Source organism: Melanerpes formicivorus, unplaced genomic scaffold, assembly GCF_026170545.1.
Source record: "Melanerpes formicivorus ecotype bairdi unplaced genomic scaffold, bMelFor1.0.p_v2 SCAF_5, whole genome shotgun sequence".
NCBI lineage: Eukaryota > Metazoa > Chordata > Aves > Piciformes > Picidae > Melanerpes > Melanerpes formicivorus.
In genome coordinates, this window is record NW_027142357.1 from 22,274,760 (window position 1) to 22,292,727 (window position 17,968).

The 17,968-nt window shown below is 39.5% G+C and overlaps 1 protein-coding gene across 3 annotated transcripts in view; it reads right to left on the bottom strand.

Moving 5' to 3' along the window:
* Positions 1-17,968, bottom strand: part of LOC137441342 (sodium channel protein type 2 subunit alpha) — a 79,740-nt gene that overhangs the window by 60,850 nt on the left and 922 nt on the right. Inside the window, exon 2 of one of the 3 annotated variants that reach the window (XM_068138726.1) lies at positions 14,532-14,595. The exons of 1 other annotated variant lie outside the window; for it this stretch is intronic. The gene's annotated coding sequence lies outside the window, so the exon portion shown is untranslated. Of the gene's footprint in view, positions 1-14,531; positions 14,609-17,968 lie in introns of those variants that run through there. One more of the 3 variants, XM_068138727.1, reaches the window with a different exon arrangement.

Below are 17,968 nucleotides of genomic sequence, written 5' to 3' on the forward strand. Positions count from 1 at the left end.
CAAACTTGCTGAGGGTGCACTTGATCCCACTGTCTGTGTAGCTGATGAAGATATTAAACAGCACTGGTCCCAGTGCAGACCTCTGAGGGACACCGTTCACCACCAATCTCCATCTGGACATGAAGACATTGACCACTACCCTCTGGATGTGACCACTCAAACAATTCCTTATCCACAAACAGTCCACCCACCAAATCCATGTCTGCAATTTGGAGAGAAAGATGTTGTGACAGACTGAGTCAAAGGCCTTACAGAAGTCCAGACAGACAACATCCACAGTTCTTCCCTTGCTCAGTGATTTACTCACTCCATCACAGAAGACCATTAGGTTGGTCAGACAATGACCAATTTTGCAAACAATTCCATGTAACTTTTGTTTGTTTTTAAAAAGCTTTGGATCAAAACTTCTGGCTGGCTTTAATTAGGAATGTAGTTTACTTGGAGCTGCTCTGCAGTCTCAAAATAAGAGGATTAAGAGACAGCACAGATTCACAGAGGGAGTAAAGGAACTTCTAACCACAAAAGTATTTTGATTATTTATGTGTGTGGGTATGTATCTATGTAGCTGCTTATGAAGATAAACCAAGTACCTGAAAAGCTGGGCTAATTCACACAATATGAAAAAAAAGAACCTCCATTTTGCCATTAATGGTATATTAAGTAATTCTTTCTTATTGTATGGGTCTCAAATTACCCAAAATAATTACATGAACCAACAATGCTCACTTCGCATTCTGGGCTGCATCAAAAGAAACATGGCCAGCAGGTTGAGAGAGGTGATTCTGCCACTCTACTCTGCTCTGGTGAGACCCTGACCAAGAGAGACACAGACTGCTGGAGAGGGTCCAGAGGAGAGCCACAAAGATGACCAGGGGGCTGGAGCACCTCTCCTGTGAAGACAAGGTGAAAGAATTGGGACTGTTCAGCCCAGAGGAAAGAAGACTCTAAGGAAAACTTACAGCTCCATTTCAATAGCTGGAGGGGTCCTGCAGGAAGGCTGGGGAAGGCCTGTTTAGAATTGTTTGTAGCTATAGGATGAGGGACAGTGGTTTTAAACTGTAACAGGCTAAATTTAAACTGGACATAAGGAATAAATCCTTTACAATGAGTGGTAAAATACTGAAACATGCTGCTCTGAGACATGGTTGAGGCTCCATCCCTGGAGATATTCAATATCAGAGTCAATGTAGCTTTGGGCAGTCTGATCTAGTTGGAGATGTCCCTGTTCACTGCAGGGTGGTTGGATAAGATGACCTTTGAGGGTCCCTCAAACCCAAAGCAATCTGAGAATCTGTGTTAATCTATGAGATCTCAATTTTATTTCCAGCAGTGCTATACAATCTACATACAGAGTGTTAGGAGGAACCGCAAAAAAAATGCTGGGATATTTTATTCCACTGCCTTAGATGCTTGGGTCTACTTTCTTACTAGGCTGAAAGGTGAAAAGAACAAGTACTTTAGAGAGACAGAATAAGCAGGACCTTTGCAGTCTAGAAGAGAAAAAAATACATATACTTCTAAAGAGAAGACCATAGAAATATGTAGAGATACACACAGTTATAGAAAATGTAATAGATAAAATTAGTAGCAACAGAAGGATGAAATGATCAAATGAAAACCCAGTACAACATAACTTATATTAAAAAAATAATAATTATGTTTTAAAAATATTGCTCAAACATGATAAAAATTTATCTAAGATACAAAGATGGAATACAAATAGTTTGGGTAACAGGTGACTTCTGACTGCTGTCTAGCTTCATATCTACAGCCACCGGTACATTTTATGAACAATTTTATCGTCAGTGGTATCCACCTTCCCACTACTGTGGTGCATCTGAAAGCCTGAAGTGAACTTTGTCTTTTAATTGTTTGGTGAAACACTCAGGGTCTATATAAGGAGTAGAGTTGAAGAAGTGTTCAGTGGTATATGTAAAGAAACTTTATGTGAGGGTGAATGATTTTGTGACAGGACAGAGCTTAGAGATACTTCTGAGACTCTCCCTGGATATCAAGGACCCCTTAACCTACAGACAATCCCAATTAATACAATGAGAAGAAGAAGAGATCACCAGCTTCTCCTCAGAAATCTGTTAAATTGAACTGTCTTTGTTCCATTTGAAAGAGGAGCATTAAAATGTACAAGTGGCGAGGTGCCATCATTCTGTAGTTCTGTGATCCTTTTACTCTCCAGCTGTGTGTTCCTGTACTGTATTAGAATTGTCCCTAAAAATACGACTTTTCATTTACAGTTGTGAATTTAATTTCATTCCAGTACCACCAAACTCATCTAGTCCTTTCTGTATAATAGCTTGCTCATTCTTTGACAATGCCTCCCTGCTTTGTGATAGGAGCAAATTACATTGGCATATTTCCACTTTCTTTGCTGAAAAAATTAATTAAATTTTAGATAAATTCTTTCCAAAGAACTATAATGGTGATGAGCAACTTTGACTAAAGTGTAGGTTACTGTGGTATTTGCTGTAGTTTGCAAAATACATTAATACTACTGTAAGAACTTTAATCTTCTGAACTTTATGCTTTAAAATTATTATTTTTTTTCCTTTGTAATAAAGGGAAAGGGAGCTTTTTCCTCCTCTCAGTACTATACATTTAATCAAATACACTGCATCTAGAGTAATTTCCTGTCATTTCTTCCCTTCATGGTACTTAGAACACTTTTTATACTATTAAATTATTCATGGTGATCTAGGTGACCAAAAAATGTTTGCTAGCTTTGCAGATGACATGAAACTGAGAGAGCTACAGGTAAACAGGATGACAGTATTAGAATTCAATTCTCCTAATAGAAAGCAAGGTCACAAAAATTATACAATTCAAAAGATACAAATACAACATTTTACATTTAAGGCAAGAATAAATAACTGAAAAATTACAGGATGAAGGCAAAAAACCAATAGGACAGATCTAAAGTAAATACTGCATCACAAATGAAGCATGATTGACAACTGTCAGTCTTGGGGGGGGGAAAAAGAAAGTACTTGGATTTATGAACTAGTGAAACACTCTTGCACTCTTCTAGTTGTCCAACTCTGGTACTATATTTAAAAAAAATAAAAAAAAAATAAAAAAAGGAGGCCACCTGGAAAGAACTCAGACTACAGCAATAAGAACATGACTTACGAGAAAACATCCATAGAATTGCGGGATTTCAGTTCTTTTTGTCTTAGTTTTACATTGAAAACAGTGATGGAAGACATGACGACAATCTGTATGTCCACAAATGTCCTCCAAGGAACTTCTTCTCTTCAGGATTTTTTTTTTCTTTTTATCAAGCATATAGGCAAACAGGTTGTGGGGTTAAACTGCAGCAAGAGGGATTTGTTAGGAAAACAGAGAATGAACATAGTAGACACAACACAGTGATTCAAGAGCTGTAAGAAAGGCTAGGCTTTGTAAAAGGAAAGATCAGTGATGAGTGTGAGATTTGTAGCAAAACTGATCAGGATGAGAATCCAGAAACTTTTAACATGCACTCCCTGTTTTAAGGTCTTAATAAATGTAGGTTTCTCCCTGTTGTGTGCTGCTCCATCTGTTGCGTTTCTCTCTGGGCCTCAAAGGAGCAAGAGCTTATTTTTCATATACCGGAGAAGCCAAAAAGAAAGGGGTTTTGATTTCAGCCACTGCTGGCTAAGAAGTTCTTAAAGATTCAGTGGGGTGCAGCACAGAAAGAAAAAGTGATGTCACATGCAAGAAAGACTCAAGGATTTCTTTAAAAAGAAAGACATGAAACTGCCTAAGGAATCATTGCTGTGGAACAGGTGAGAGATTCAACCCTAGTTTCTCCTAACTCCTTTTCCTTCCAGTATTTTCCTTTCTCTCTAGCCTGACTAAAAGAAATTAAAACCAAACAAATTTAGAAAACCTATTTGAGAGTCTGTTCTCTTACCTGCACCTGGCATCACAGCTATTTCTATACACAGGTAAAAGAAAGGCTGAAAAAAACCCATTTTTTCTCTAAAGGTTATAGCTCTTCTGGATGTGCCAGTACCCCATAGTACTCCATGAAAGACTGCATAATACAATTGTCTGAAAGTGGAAAGTTTACAGCTAGTGTAGTATCTCTAGTAAGATTAATGGTCTCACTACTCCACTGCTGAAAACAGTAGGCAGCAAATAAAATTCAGTTTTCCCATGCTGGAGGTTTATATGTTTCATACTATGCTGCATTGTATGTTCAGTAGTCAGAGCTCTGACAGATGTCTCTTCATACAGTATCTATGTGCTGAACGGTGAGATCTGAACAGTAGGTGTTTCTATACAACAAATTTCTCCAAATGGCTCTTAGAAGAGCTATATAAAAATACAGCTTCCTACACACTGTCCAATATTTTAAATGGATATATAACTAGCAATTCACTGAGATGGTGCTGTCAGAAGCAACAGCCCCATTCTCCTCCCAGTAGTACCCTAGCCATTTCCCACTGTGCTAGCTTGAGCATTTCTGCACCTCTGCATTTTACCCAGATAGGTGACCGGTCTGGCTGAAAACTACAAATAAGTGGCTGGATTTCAGCCAGATCAAAGAGCTGATCCATCACACTACAGAAAAGAAGTTGAGATTTAATATGTGCTCTTGCATTTAGAGTGCAAAGGACCAGCTAGCTACCTACAAGGTATTCTAAATTTTAGTGCTTCTCCTAGCTGCAAAGCTCATAAAGCTTAAGGCATCAGAGTACAAATGAATGGATCTTGGATGCTTGAATGATGGAGCTGAACAAAACTTTAACAACTGTATGATCAACAAATAGTAGCTAAGATCCTGTACCTGGTGTAAAACCCAGTATAGTAGGACAAAAAAGCAATAAAGTGCAATGCACCAAAACTAGCAGATCTAGGGATAAAATTGGGCTAGCATTCAGTTACAGTGGCCCCTTCCAAGATTAGGAGGTGACATCACAACATCAGGACAGCACTTTATGCAAAATGCACAGCAAGGATCATCTAATGGGAAAATAAGTATACAAAGAGGCCTACTGCGAAAGTTTGGGGGTTCCTTCAAACCAATTTTCTCACCATCTTTTAAAGCTTATTTCAGGCTATTGTCCACAAGGCAATGGCAAGATGTACACCAAGGAAATATGAAAAATACATGAGTAAAAATCAGCTGATCATTTTCTTTACTATTAGCCAGTAAGTGTCAATGACTTGCATTTGATTACAGCTACATGCTCAATTTCCCTCTTTTATCAGAAATGGTCTCTGAACAATTGTTGATTTTTCAATCAAGTGTCAGCAAATGAACAAAAAAGGGGTTTAGTCTTCTTTTCTTTTTCTTCAGATAAGAAGCCCCTAAGTTCTTCTTTCAAGCATTAGACAATTGGGTGTTTTTCACTTGATGAAAATGCTATTCCTAACATTATTTCAATGTTAACAACAACAACAAAAAAACTTCCTGCCAGACTCCAGTGAGCTCCTTCAGTGCTCCATAACCAGAGGAACAAAGGGCAATTCTCAGATCTGAGAAAGATTCATAACAACAGTTCAAGTTTCCCTTTACAAAAGGAAAAATATAGTGACTATCTCCAAAGCAAATAGTCATGTGGGAGACAAAGTAATGTGAGAAGAGCATTCACCAAATCCCTGATGAAGCTGGTTAAGTGATTAAGGTCTTTCAACCATCTAGCTGAGGCAGGCTTTTCATCAGTCTTTGCCTTGATATCCATTGTGAGAAATGTATCCCCACAAGTACACTTGTAAAATTAAGTGTCAGGCTGGAGATAGATCCATTTTTAGTGTGTTAGTGTGGGGAGAGTGACTATACAATTAAAAGATGTAATGGTAACAGAACTGCCGTATCTATGGGATGAGCTAGATATTTCCAGATGCCTGGAGAATGTGCTGAATACTCATGCTCTTAATGAACATGCTGTGATGTCTTTCCTGATAAACCAGAACCCAAACAACCCCAGTATGGGCATTATGTAAAGATGTTCAGAATGAAAACTCTATTAATCCTAACTACAACATGGCCAAAAAAAAAAAAAAAGAAACAAAACAAAACAAAACAAAAAAACCCAACAACAAGAAGCAACCACATACAATGTGGTTTTTGAATAAAAGACATCAGGTAGATAGGAAATTTAATATTCCCCTAACAAATACCTAGCAAATTTTTATGAATATAAACCATGATGTTGAACCTACTGACACATGATGATGGAAAATACTGTGAATTTCCACTTCTACAGCTGTTTACTGTCTTCTGTTGCAAACACAACCTATGAACAAAGCTGCGGTTTTTCACTTATTGCTTATGTAAGCCCAGGTCAGACTTTGATAGCGAAGCTGGGCCAAATTGCCCTCAACAGCAAAGGGCCAAGGACCCCTCCACCTCAGCAACATGCTGCAAACAGCTTCCACTGCAACCCCCATCCTCTTACAACTGCTCCTTTTAACCTCGCAGAGCCAACAGGCAGGTATCACGGGCGCTGCGCAAAGGCGAAGGTGAAAGAAAGGCTGACCCCCACCCGGGCTGCCACCTCCCGAGTCCGCCGCCGCACGCCTCAGGTGCAGCTGCGGAAACTTTGCCCTGGGCCTCGTCACCTCCCATTGTAACACTGGACTACAACAGGAGAAGGCGGGCGGGCAGCTCGGTGTCGCTCGAAACCACACCACCGAGTGAAATTTTGGACGGGGAGACGGACAGGGAGCTGTTGGGCTGTGAAGAGACGCGGCACTGCAATGGCGGCGGAGCCTACTGGCTCGGAGTGGGACGGAGGTTGCCTAGCAACCGGCCTGGCGGCTGCGGCATCCACGCTGCGGCCTGGCAGACAGCGCAGCGAACGGGGGGGCGTCGCCACCGCCCGCGGGCTGCGGAGACTCCCGATGCAAACCTGCTCTAGGCAGATTGTTTTTTCCAGAGGGAACGCTTTTCCTGACTGCTTTAGCGGCAACTAATCAAACGGGAGAGCAGAAGGGGCGGCAAAGAGCAGACACTTAGCTTTGGGCGTGTAACGGCGGCGTTAGAGAGAAATGGGAAGGCGGTTGATGTGAGGGAGGAGGATCTCGCTCGGAGCTCGGAATCCGACTTTCACTCGCCACTGGGAAACCGCCCCGGCCCTGGGCCAGCCCCTGCCCGGATAGAGAGTGGAGCGCTGGCGAGCGAGATCCCCTCTGTCCCACGAGCTGAGCAGGGATTTTGCCACTTCCAGGCTTTAGCACCGGGGTGTTGGGGGGATTCACAGTCTCTCCTGTTAAATTTATCGGTTATATTGGATACAGATGGGCAATCCTGCTGCTTGCTGTCTGTCTGCAGTCAGACAGTTCCCCTTAATGTGGGAGTGTTTGGTGGGTTGGTTTGTGGTGTGTGGGGTGGGGTTTTTTGTTTCGGTATTTTTTTTGCTGGGTTTTTTTTTGTGTGTGTTTGTTTTGGGGGGTGGGAGGTTGGTGGTATTTAAAAAAAAAAAAAAAAGTAGTGACTTGCAGAACCATAGAAATGGAGAGGGGAAGTGGGTGCCTGGACGGTTTTTACATCGTCTCTGCCCTTTTAAAAGATGTCATTATTTCAGGCTGTTGATACACTTTTAAGAAAAAGTAAATTCCTTCACCCCATGCCAACTAAGCCTGAGCTTAGGTTTGATAGAGGTGGGAGATCATCAGGAGGTACATATCTAATTTGTAATTTTGCAAAATAACTAGAGAATCCCAGTCTAAATGGAATATTCTCCAATAGGCCTGCAATTACAAAGATAGTTTTATTAGCAACAAACACAAAGTGCCTGTCAAAAACTTATTTCTGAAAGCAAAACACAATAGGCATGGAAAGCATGAGGGCTGTCCCACATGGGGGAAACAGTAACCATGGATAACATGAGAATTTTCCCCTGGGAACTGCACTGCTGCTGACGGGCTCCTTGCAGCTGCAAGCTGCTGAGGGGATCCTGCAGGAATTAATGCAGCTTGAAAGAAGCAGTAACTCCCTGGATACCCATCAGTCTCCAAGGGCAGGATGCTACAAATTGTTTCATCATCAGCGCAATTCATGTCCTACTCTTTGTGTTCCTAGTTGCACCTAGAAACATGCCCAGGGCTCCAAAGCAGATAGAAACAGCAAAAAGCACAGCTAAAAAGCACAGCTGCCTTCCCCATGCGTAGTCTCTGCCCAATTCTCTTTGCCACAAGAAGAGCTGGTTTGTTTCAGGGAGCTGCCACTTCAAATAAGCCAGAAGCAAAGTGGTTTCAGTGATTCTGAAAATTGAGTCATAGACCAGGCCTTATATTTACTTCTAAATATTTTTTTTTTAGCATTCTGATGGTTTATAGATTAGCAGTTGTTAATATATCCTTAGGGATAGAGTACAGATGGGTCCAAGCTATCTGCTAGTTACGGGTTGTCACATTTTTTACACATGGGGCTGGCAGTACTGTTGATTAGTGAGATGCTAGACCTGTTCTGGTTTGTTTGGTTGTTTTTCCCTTTCCTTTCTGTTGCTTGCTTATGCCAAACTTGAAACAGTTGGGCTAAAATTTTCCAGTTTTGCCTTGGGATCATTTTTGAAAGGAGTATTCCACTCAAATAATCCAACTATTTCCAGGATAAAAAGCTATGTATATGTATGTCTCTCTATAGCTGCCAATTTTCAAAACATGCATATAAATTTCTGCAGAATATTTTGCAGAACAGCATTCACAATTCTGGACTTTTCTGTTGGAGTAATAGCTATAATACTTGCACAGAGTTGAAAATGTTTGGAAAATTAGTTTGCTTGCATTTGGAAGAACATCCCAGAGACTTAAAAGTGTCAATTCCAGACATAATGCCTTTTCTGTTAATGCTTCAGCACCCAGATGAGGGGATTTTCCTGCAAATAGTCTCTGTATTGCAAAATAGCTGTGGTAGTCCTGGAGGCTTGTTAGAGAGACACCTAAAGCTTAAAGACGTGCATAAGTATCAATATGGTTTCCTTAAAACTGCATAGAAGCACTCTAATGAAAAACACCCATTACTGAAAAAATGAGGATGACTCAAATGATAGCATATGCTAGAATTTAAGATCTGCTTTACTTTTGGTTGATTTGTCAATAGATACTATAATGCAACATTTGCTGTCTTCTGTAGTACACAATATGAACAAACTCTTAAAAGCAGGGAGATATGTTTTGGAGGAGATTTCATTGATTCATTGGTACTGCACATGGACTGGGAAAAGTGACTAATGGGAAGAGGGGAAAAATGGATAACTATGTGGACAAAAAGGAGAGGCTGAAGGACCTGGAGCTCTAGCATGGAGAAGACTGAGAGGGGATCTTATCAATCCTTATAAGTATCTGAAGGGTGAGGGTCAAGAGGATGGGGCCAGACTGTTTTCAGTGGTGCCCACTGATAGGACAGGGGGGCAATGGGCACAAACTGTAACACAGGAGGTTTCACTTAAGCACAAAGTAAAACTTCTTTACTTTGGGAATAACAGAGCACTGGAACAGGCTGCCCAGAGTAGTTGTGGATCCTCCTTGTCTGGAGATACTCAAAGTACACCTGGATATGATCCTGAGAAACCTGCATTGGGTGACCTGCTTTAGAAGGGAGGTTGGAATATATGATCTCTGGAGGTCCCTCTCAACCCCCACCGTTCTGTGAACAAATCCTGTTCTTTGTGTAAGGTTTGTATGCTCTCTTGGAGAGCTGAATGTCACCTATGCCTGTTAAGAGCAGGATTTGTATTTCCTGGCATCAGATATTTGTATCTGTAGGCATCCGCATCTAAGGCAATCCAAACTCCTTTCGTGTTCACTGGAGAAAAATGGCTCCCTTAAAAGGCAATTCTTCTCACCTGTTTTAGATATCCAACTTAAAATGAGGCAAGTTGTGCCCTAGAAGTGCCTGTTTCTTTCCACTAACTATACAGGGAGAGAGAAGAGACAAATCCTACTCAGGCAATTCACTCAGCTCACTCTTTTCACAGGTGCTACAAATCATGTCTGATTTCCAAGCTGTCCCAGAACCACCTTGTACTTCCATAGCTCCTTACTAAATATCAACTGCTTATTTTGCACCTCTTATCATTGTTCCCAATTTAGACTTTGAGAAACAGAACCACATGTGGTTTTGGAAAGAGAACGACATATGAAATATATGTGGTTTGCATACTGATACACATTAAGAGAGGTAGGGCAAGAACAGAATATTCATGTTGTAGCATGTAGAATACATATTAATACAGTTCTAATAGTTATTATAGTCCTGCCAGCTGTCCCAAACTTCATACTACAGGCATGTCTACAGCTGAATAAATGATAAGATGAAGATGTCACCAGTCCAAGGCATGTAAGGCTGGATGTATATTCAAAATTTGGCAACTGAAAAGGAAAAATTAAACCAAACAGCATGAAATTAGAACCCATGATGAATAATGTGGTTGGTGGCTTGTGTAGAGCACAGCCAAGACCATTGTACAGGAACCAACAGAAAACTCAAAAGCTACAGCTTCCCCCCTCATGCCAAGGAAGAAAGCAAACGTGACCCTTACTCCCTGGTGACTTGACCAGCATGTTTCTTTCTCTGGCTAATGAAAAGCTCAGTCAAATATAAAACATTAGGAAGCATTAAACAACTCTCTATTCAATTTAGAAGATATTTTTATCTGAAAGGAAACTGAGTAGTTAATTACCCCATAATTAAATAGAAATACCATTAAAAAACCCTCTTAAACAGCTTGCCAGGCCCAGTTCTGCTTTGCCTTTTATAGTGTCCTGATAACCTAACTGTCATATCAAGACATTAATTGAGAATATTCTAAAAACTATAAAAACATCTTTGTGGATCAAGTTATCCTGAGGGACAAAAAGCATATGGCAGATGTACGCAGTCAAACAAGAATAGAAAGGTAATACCACTGTTCCATCAGGATACTTGAAAGGCCTAAGGGAGCAACACAGATTTATACATGTAGGATCAGAGGAGAACATTATGAGTGTTTATTCTGACATTCTGCACAGTACAGCTTATAACAGCCCTGATTTAATATGAGCCTTGGCTGGAATACACCAAGTTAATGAGAATCCCTCAGTAAGTTACCTGGCGGCTAAGCTTTATTGCAATAAAATGGGTGCCTTATTTTACACTCGGACATCTCTTTCCTGGGTAGTAAAGTTAAGCAAACTTCTGTGCTACTTCTCCTTTTAAGCATGGGAATGTGCCAGAAATGGACAGCTGGACAGTTACCACTGTATATCTGCCCAAAAGTAATCTAATTTTGCCTCTGTTGTTTTTGGGTTTGTTTTTTTTTTCTTTTTTTCTTCTTTCCATAAGAGATGGAAACACTTGTGAAACAAACCACAGAGAATCAACAGCCATAAAGTTCAGTCACTGAAAAAAAAGAAAGGAAGGGAAGGTTGTTCATTACAGTATCAGTTTATAATAACAGGGGAAAGGATTGCCCAGGATAATCTGCCAAAGCCTAGGCTAAAATACAATGGCTGCCCATTATACCTGAGTGGTTTGGAACTGAGTTTGGCAGTTACTCCAGTTTAGAATAATTTCCTAACTGTAACTTTTCTTTGAATAGATTCAATTTGCATTTGTTGATACACCTGAATAAAGCAAGGGAACAGATGTTAAAAATCTCCAGAGGAGAGTTTTTCCTTTCTCCACTATGTTAGATCTAGCAACACAGGTTCTGATCAGAGGAAATACAAGAGCTCCCCAAAGAGTTCTTGCAAGCAAGTTCCTGCAACGTGGAGCTGTACCACTCAAGGAGATCTTCTCACTGGAGTTATACACACTACACTGCTCATCTCTGTACAGGATCATGGATACACATGTCAGTATTTGCTTTACTATGTCTACTTTTTTCTCTCATATGAACTAAATTTGTGCTTCCTTCTATGATTTCTCTTTTCCCCCTATATTCAATTGCTTTCCCCATCAGTCACTCTTTAGGTTCCCAAGGGATATTTCCTTTCCTTAGTACAGTTTCAGAGCTATTTGCCCATTTTCACAGTATTTATACCAGCTTATTCAACTTATGCCTCATATCCATCATCTTTGTCACTTTGGACAGATTATTCTGAGAATGTGTGAATCCTTAAACCAATTTGGAAGGGAGGTCAATACTGAGAAAAGCTATATAATCCCTTTCCCAGCAACAGAGAATGCTTCTGAGTTCCCAGCCTCTGACACTCCACAGAGCAAGCTATCAGCATGAGTAATAGCACCAAAGTGTCCTATATAATATTAAAGGTCATCATCTTTATACCCTGAGGCTTACATTTTTATTTTTTTTTCTTGAAGGATACTGGTGGAGTAACATTTCTGTGTGCAAAGAGTATCCTGCCTTCAGCTTGGCTTAGGGGGCAAAGCTTTGCTTCAGATCATGTAATTCATAAAAACATCTGGCAAATGCGCATATATCTTTTTGCAGTCAAAAGTATTGTGAAGGCTTTAAATGTTAGCTCTGAAAATACTGTTAAAAAAGTAATTTGAAACAATAAGTCTTGAAAATGTTCTGACTGATGCATATGTTTAGCCAACAAAACTACAAAAACAGTTTACAAGATGTAAAATAGCATGCTATTGAAAAGTGACTCTCCTAAGTGTGGTCTAGTAATGCTTACAGTCTATTGCTTCCTAATTAAATTGATTTCCTTAATAATTTCAAAGATTTATTCTCAGTAGCAATGGTAAGAGACAAAATTGGGTGCTTTTCATTTGGTTTATCAGTGTTTTCCAGAAGCCAAATTAAAATGAAAAGTTTGCTCCTGCACCCCAGTATTTTCAAAGCATGTTCTCATTGCTTCACAAGGAGAATCTTCCAGTGTCATGGTACCTAGGACATCGTTTACCATCTGCACTTTTGAGGTACTTAACATTCTACAAAATGGAAACTTGCCCCTGCAGTACAAAATCTAACCTGTCCAAATATATTTGCCGCTAGGATGTTTGTGAATTCTCCATCTGGAAACAATTGTGCAGTGTTTGCCCCATGTCTGCTTTCAGGTTAATGCAACTACAGATGGGAGATTTTTCATTCTGCCTGGTATCACTACTTATCTTTTAGTTTCCATGGTTTCATCATGGACTTTAAATAAAGAGAAAACATATGGAGCTCACACACTCTACAAATACATGTTATACTCTTGTGATATGACCTTGCATGCCACAGTCCCAGTTAGAATAACCTCAACAGAGGCATTCAATGGGGAAAAATGATCTAACAAAGATTGTCTTTTGGCCCATGGGGTAGGATTTTCCAATGCCCTTTTATTTCTTCCCCCTTGGTAAAAATATTTACTAATAAACAGAACAAGCATACTTAGACATAGGCTGACAAATATAAAATACCCCAGGGACAGCTCTTGTTTTGTAATAGTTGTGGTTGCATAGAAAGTTTCCCTATAAGTACATGGTTTGTTAGAATAAAACCTTTATTAGAATAAACCAAACCAGGTTGGAAGAGACCTTCAAGATCATCGTGTCCAACCCATCAACCAATCCAACCCACCCAAACAGCTAACCCATGGCACAACAGCTAACCCATGGCACAAGTGTTTAGACACTTGGCTCTAAACATTCTTCTTGTTGGCATCTGCTTTATGGAACTTGTTTTTAAACAGCAAAATTGGACCACAGTGTCCAGGGAAAGGACATTTTTTCTGACCTTACTCCATCCATATCTAGATTTTGATCCACTGGCCACTATTCTCAAGATGACAGACCCAAATTTTTCTGTATGCATCTGACTCCATTTTGTATACATATGTGGAATCTGGCTCCTAATATATCTGTGATCCTACTGAGAGAAATGGGTGAGTCTAGAACACAGTGTATTGCTTTAGAGAACTTGAGTCAGACTTCTAATTTCAGAGTGAGTCATTTACATTTATCATCAAACAAAACTACAGTAGGGTCTGATGAGGAATTTGCAGTTAAACTGAGGATGGTGAGACATGGTGAGGATGACATAAAAAATTTTTTAAAAGTATGAATAACACCCATTCAGATAGGAAGACTGCTTCTGCCTGATGCTGAAGATTGACAATAACAATATAGGTAAAGCACTATCTGCCCTGCTGACAGAGGAAAGACAGCAGTAAATGTGGAAATATTATACCATTAATTTACTAGTTAGCCCAGTACCAGTGACTGAAAAACAATGGGATGACAGGCTATCAGAGCAAATGAATACCAAAAATAATCAGCTGGGTTTCTACACTTCTATAAAGCACATAACTGTGAAACAAAAATACTACACTGAGAGCTGGCTAAACCTACTGCAGTCATGCTTTTTACTGCAGGGTTGAACAGTACCCAATTTTTTTGGCTCAAGTGGGTTATTTGACATCTTCTAAATGTACTCAAAACCTGTGTGTTACAATTCCATTTAGGACCAGACAAGCAGCACCATATGGCATAAAAATCTGGCATCTTGTGTCATATGACAGGTCCACACTAGACCACTTGCTGTATGTTCAAAACCTGGACATGCATCATCTTAAAATGCATGTCTGCTGATGCTTTATGTTACCAGTTTGTCCATGTAAGGTAACTGTATACCGCACAGAACAATTACCTTATTGAACATGATCCTCTCTTGATGGAGGAAATCTGCATTTCTTCTGCGTAATGGCAAGTACCTGTGAGGATCTCCAGAAAGATGAGTGAGAACTGGCTAGAATTAGCAGATCAAGAACAATTCATCTGGCCAAATTCAGATTCTGCCAACATTTAAGAAAAGCCAAACTAAGAATCAAGAAGCAACTGTGATCACAATTACACAAACCCCTAAGAAAACTGCATATAAAAAGACATGCAAAATAAGTTACTGCTCTTTTTTTTTTTTTTTCAAATTATGAGCTTTTCTCTATATAGTATGAATGGAGATGACATGGGTTCATTTGCTTAATAGTTTCCATCATGAAAATCAGTTTCTAATGCATTCTGCTTTGTCAAAGGTTAGTTGTTGAGAATGAATTTGTTTATGCTTTTGGCCTCATCCTGATTTCTTTTTTAGTTACACTATAAATGGTGAGATACTTCCTTCAATAAAGTTAGAATGAAAAGCTAACTCCACAATGTAGATCTGTGTTTCCTCATGATACTTATTTCTTTCAGCTGTAATGCTTGTATATACCATAAAATTCACCATTTCATATTTGTATATCTTGGGAAATTCTTCAAAGTATTATTTCACTGAGCTGCAAGCTTAAAAACCAAAAGGCAAGAATAATGAATCTATGTTACTGAGGTTTTTAATAGGAAGATTAAAAATGTTTGTAATTATTTAATGAGCATGGTCTTAATACTGCAGCACTGAAATGTATTTCCAGACATTTTTTTTTGAGACTTTTTGCTACAGTCTCTTCAAATTTTGTCATGCAGGCTGCTCAGGCAATATAAGTTTGGATTTTGTTGCATCTGTTTTAATTTATTGAAATCTGGCCATTCAACACTTCTTTAAAATAATTTCTAAATATGCTCAGAAAAAGCTCCTTAGCATCTTGCAATAAATACTTTGAGCTGCTATGCGTTGACTGTGTTTCTGCCTAGCATTAGCAGTCCCTTCAGTGCAACTGATAGCAATAGCTACTGTGGCATCAGATGCTGAAACTGGGAGCAGAAGCAAAGCCTTTCTGCTGGTCCCAAACCAATTAGAGGCAGAAAGAGAAAGCTGCCTAAGCTAAATTTGCATTAAGGGTAGAAAAATGAACAGTAGTTGGTTCAAGAGCAGAAATAAGAGAGAAAGTTGCAGGCTTGCAGATGGTAAGAATTTGAATTGAATAACAGTTGAGCACAGTTAGTTGTTCAATGTTTCTTTAAATCACCCTCTTTCAGTATTTTGTTCCCATACCTTCTTTACTGCCTATCTTTCAAAACATGCAGTGATTATAGAATTATTAGTTTCCGCCTTAGATTTCTCAATTATTATTCTTATGTTATTTAGCTATTGACAGCATCATTAGCCTCCTCTCATTAACACCTGTTTGAAATGAGGTACATTATTTGTATTTCAAAGTCATTAACAGAAGAGGACATTCAGGCCACCATTGGCAGAAATGCCATTTAATCCAGCATTTCTGAGAATGGTATCAAAAGAAAGGAGAGGAGGTGCAAGAAATGGATTCCTTCCAGTAGCTTCAGGATGCCTTGAGAAAGCAGGCCTCTAGGAGGTCCAATGCCTCCTCAGCAAGCTGGAGTTGAGGGCAAAGAGAGGGGAACAGGAAGGTTCTAATGGACAAGAGGCTGCCTGCTCACTGTGTGGGTACAGCACTAGGCTTTGTTGCAGCAAAGGATCCATACTATCCTCTGGAAGAGTTGTGTGTGCATGGCCTTAAAACAATGGAAGCAACACAATACAAGGCTTATTTGTGACTTCCATGCTCCAGCCAAGAGCTGCATGGTTAAGAAGTGATTATGGTTGCATTTTTTGATGCCTCATATGATTCAAGCAGGTAGGCTGTATGAAACTCTAGTATCCTCTTAGCAGGAGAGTTTGGGGGCTCCTTGAGGGTAGAGTAGGGCTGCAGTTAGTGACCCAGCAAATCCATTCATCAGGCCTACAATTAAGAAATTCAGCAAGCAGTGCTGACAGCATAATGGCTGCTGGACTCTGGCTGCAGAGTGGATCTGATGGTATCTGCTGCATAGATCTGATGCTTATGTGTGTACAGAACATACTTCAATCAGGTGAACAGTTAAATCAGATGAACGCAAATAACCAGATGACTCAAATATCCCCTAAAATTAAGTTTTACAACAGGTAGGGAGGGCTATCACTCGCTTTGGGTCAACTTTTGCTTGAGCTCCTCCTGAAACCTTTGACTTTTTTGCTACTAAAAGGTAACTGGGTCATGTTTTGATATGATATGGCTGTTTATAATGTTTGGATTTCCCAAAGACTGATGTTCACAATTAACACACTCAAAATCTGCGAGAACTTAGCTTTTGTATTTTCCCTTAAGGCTTTTAACAACTAAATGCACTTTGAAATTATTTTTAAAACTACATCTATTAGCTTTTCTTTGAAGTTATATGCTCATCTGGCCTACTAACTGCATTTTAAGAACACTGCAAAATTTCTGTAATTGAAAAAAATTATTCTCTCCTTGAACATCAGTGCAGTCTAAAAATCAAGAGCCAGGTACTCATCCACTTGCCTTATATTAAGAACGTAAGTCCCATTGGCATGCCTGTTTGTTTTGAACAGGGGCCTACAGACATAAGAGAGCATCGCATCATTTAATGCATTTGTCACTGGAGGAAACTGCAGATCGTTTGGATGCGATCATTCATTTTTTCTCTAAATCGGTTCAAGAATGGGTGATCCTTTACCATCTAGTAGAGACACCTTCAAGACACAATGGCTGAGCCATACCCATATATGTACGTATTGTAAACACTGACCAAAAAAAAAGAAATATGCAACTAAGCAGGCAACATGAATAAGTAGCAAGAATGCATGAGAGCCTTCTTAACATTTCACATGTATCCAAGGAATCATCTAAAGCCAAAGCAGCCTCTAGCATTCAAGTCCCAATGGGCAATTTTCTGTTGCTTCACTAATCACTGCTAAAAAAGCCCATTTAGCTTTACACAGGTGTGTGAAAATTTTGATTAAGTACTTTCCTACTTACTGCCTTATAATAGAAACCAAAATGCATTTAGACTAATCACACATTCTTTTTTTTCTCACCTACTGGCTACTGAGACCTTTTCTCTGATTTGTTACTGTGCAAGTTAATGTATTTCTGCCTTGTTTTTCCTGATTAAATGAATTATTGCTGCCATTAAGAGAAGGTAAGGAAAAACACCAGAAGGTTTGAAAGAAGAGTCAGGGGGTGCTGCATGAGCTTCCCACCTCCTGAGTCATTCTGCTGTCTCTCCCAATGTGTTTCATGCATCTAAAAAAATCATGAGAGGAATATTTTTTCCTATTCTCATGCTATATGGAATGCAGATTTTAAATAAAAAAATCAATCTCATATATAAAGAAACGATTCATAAAACACA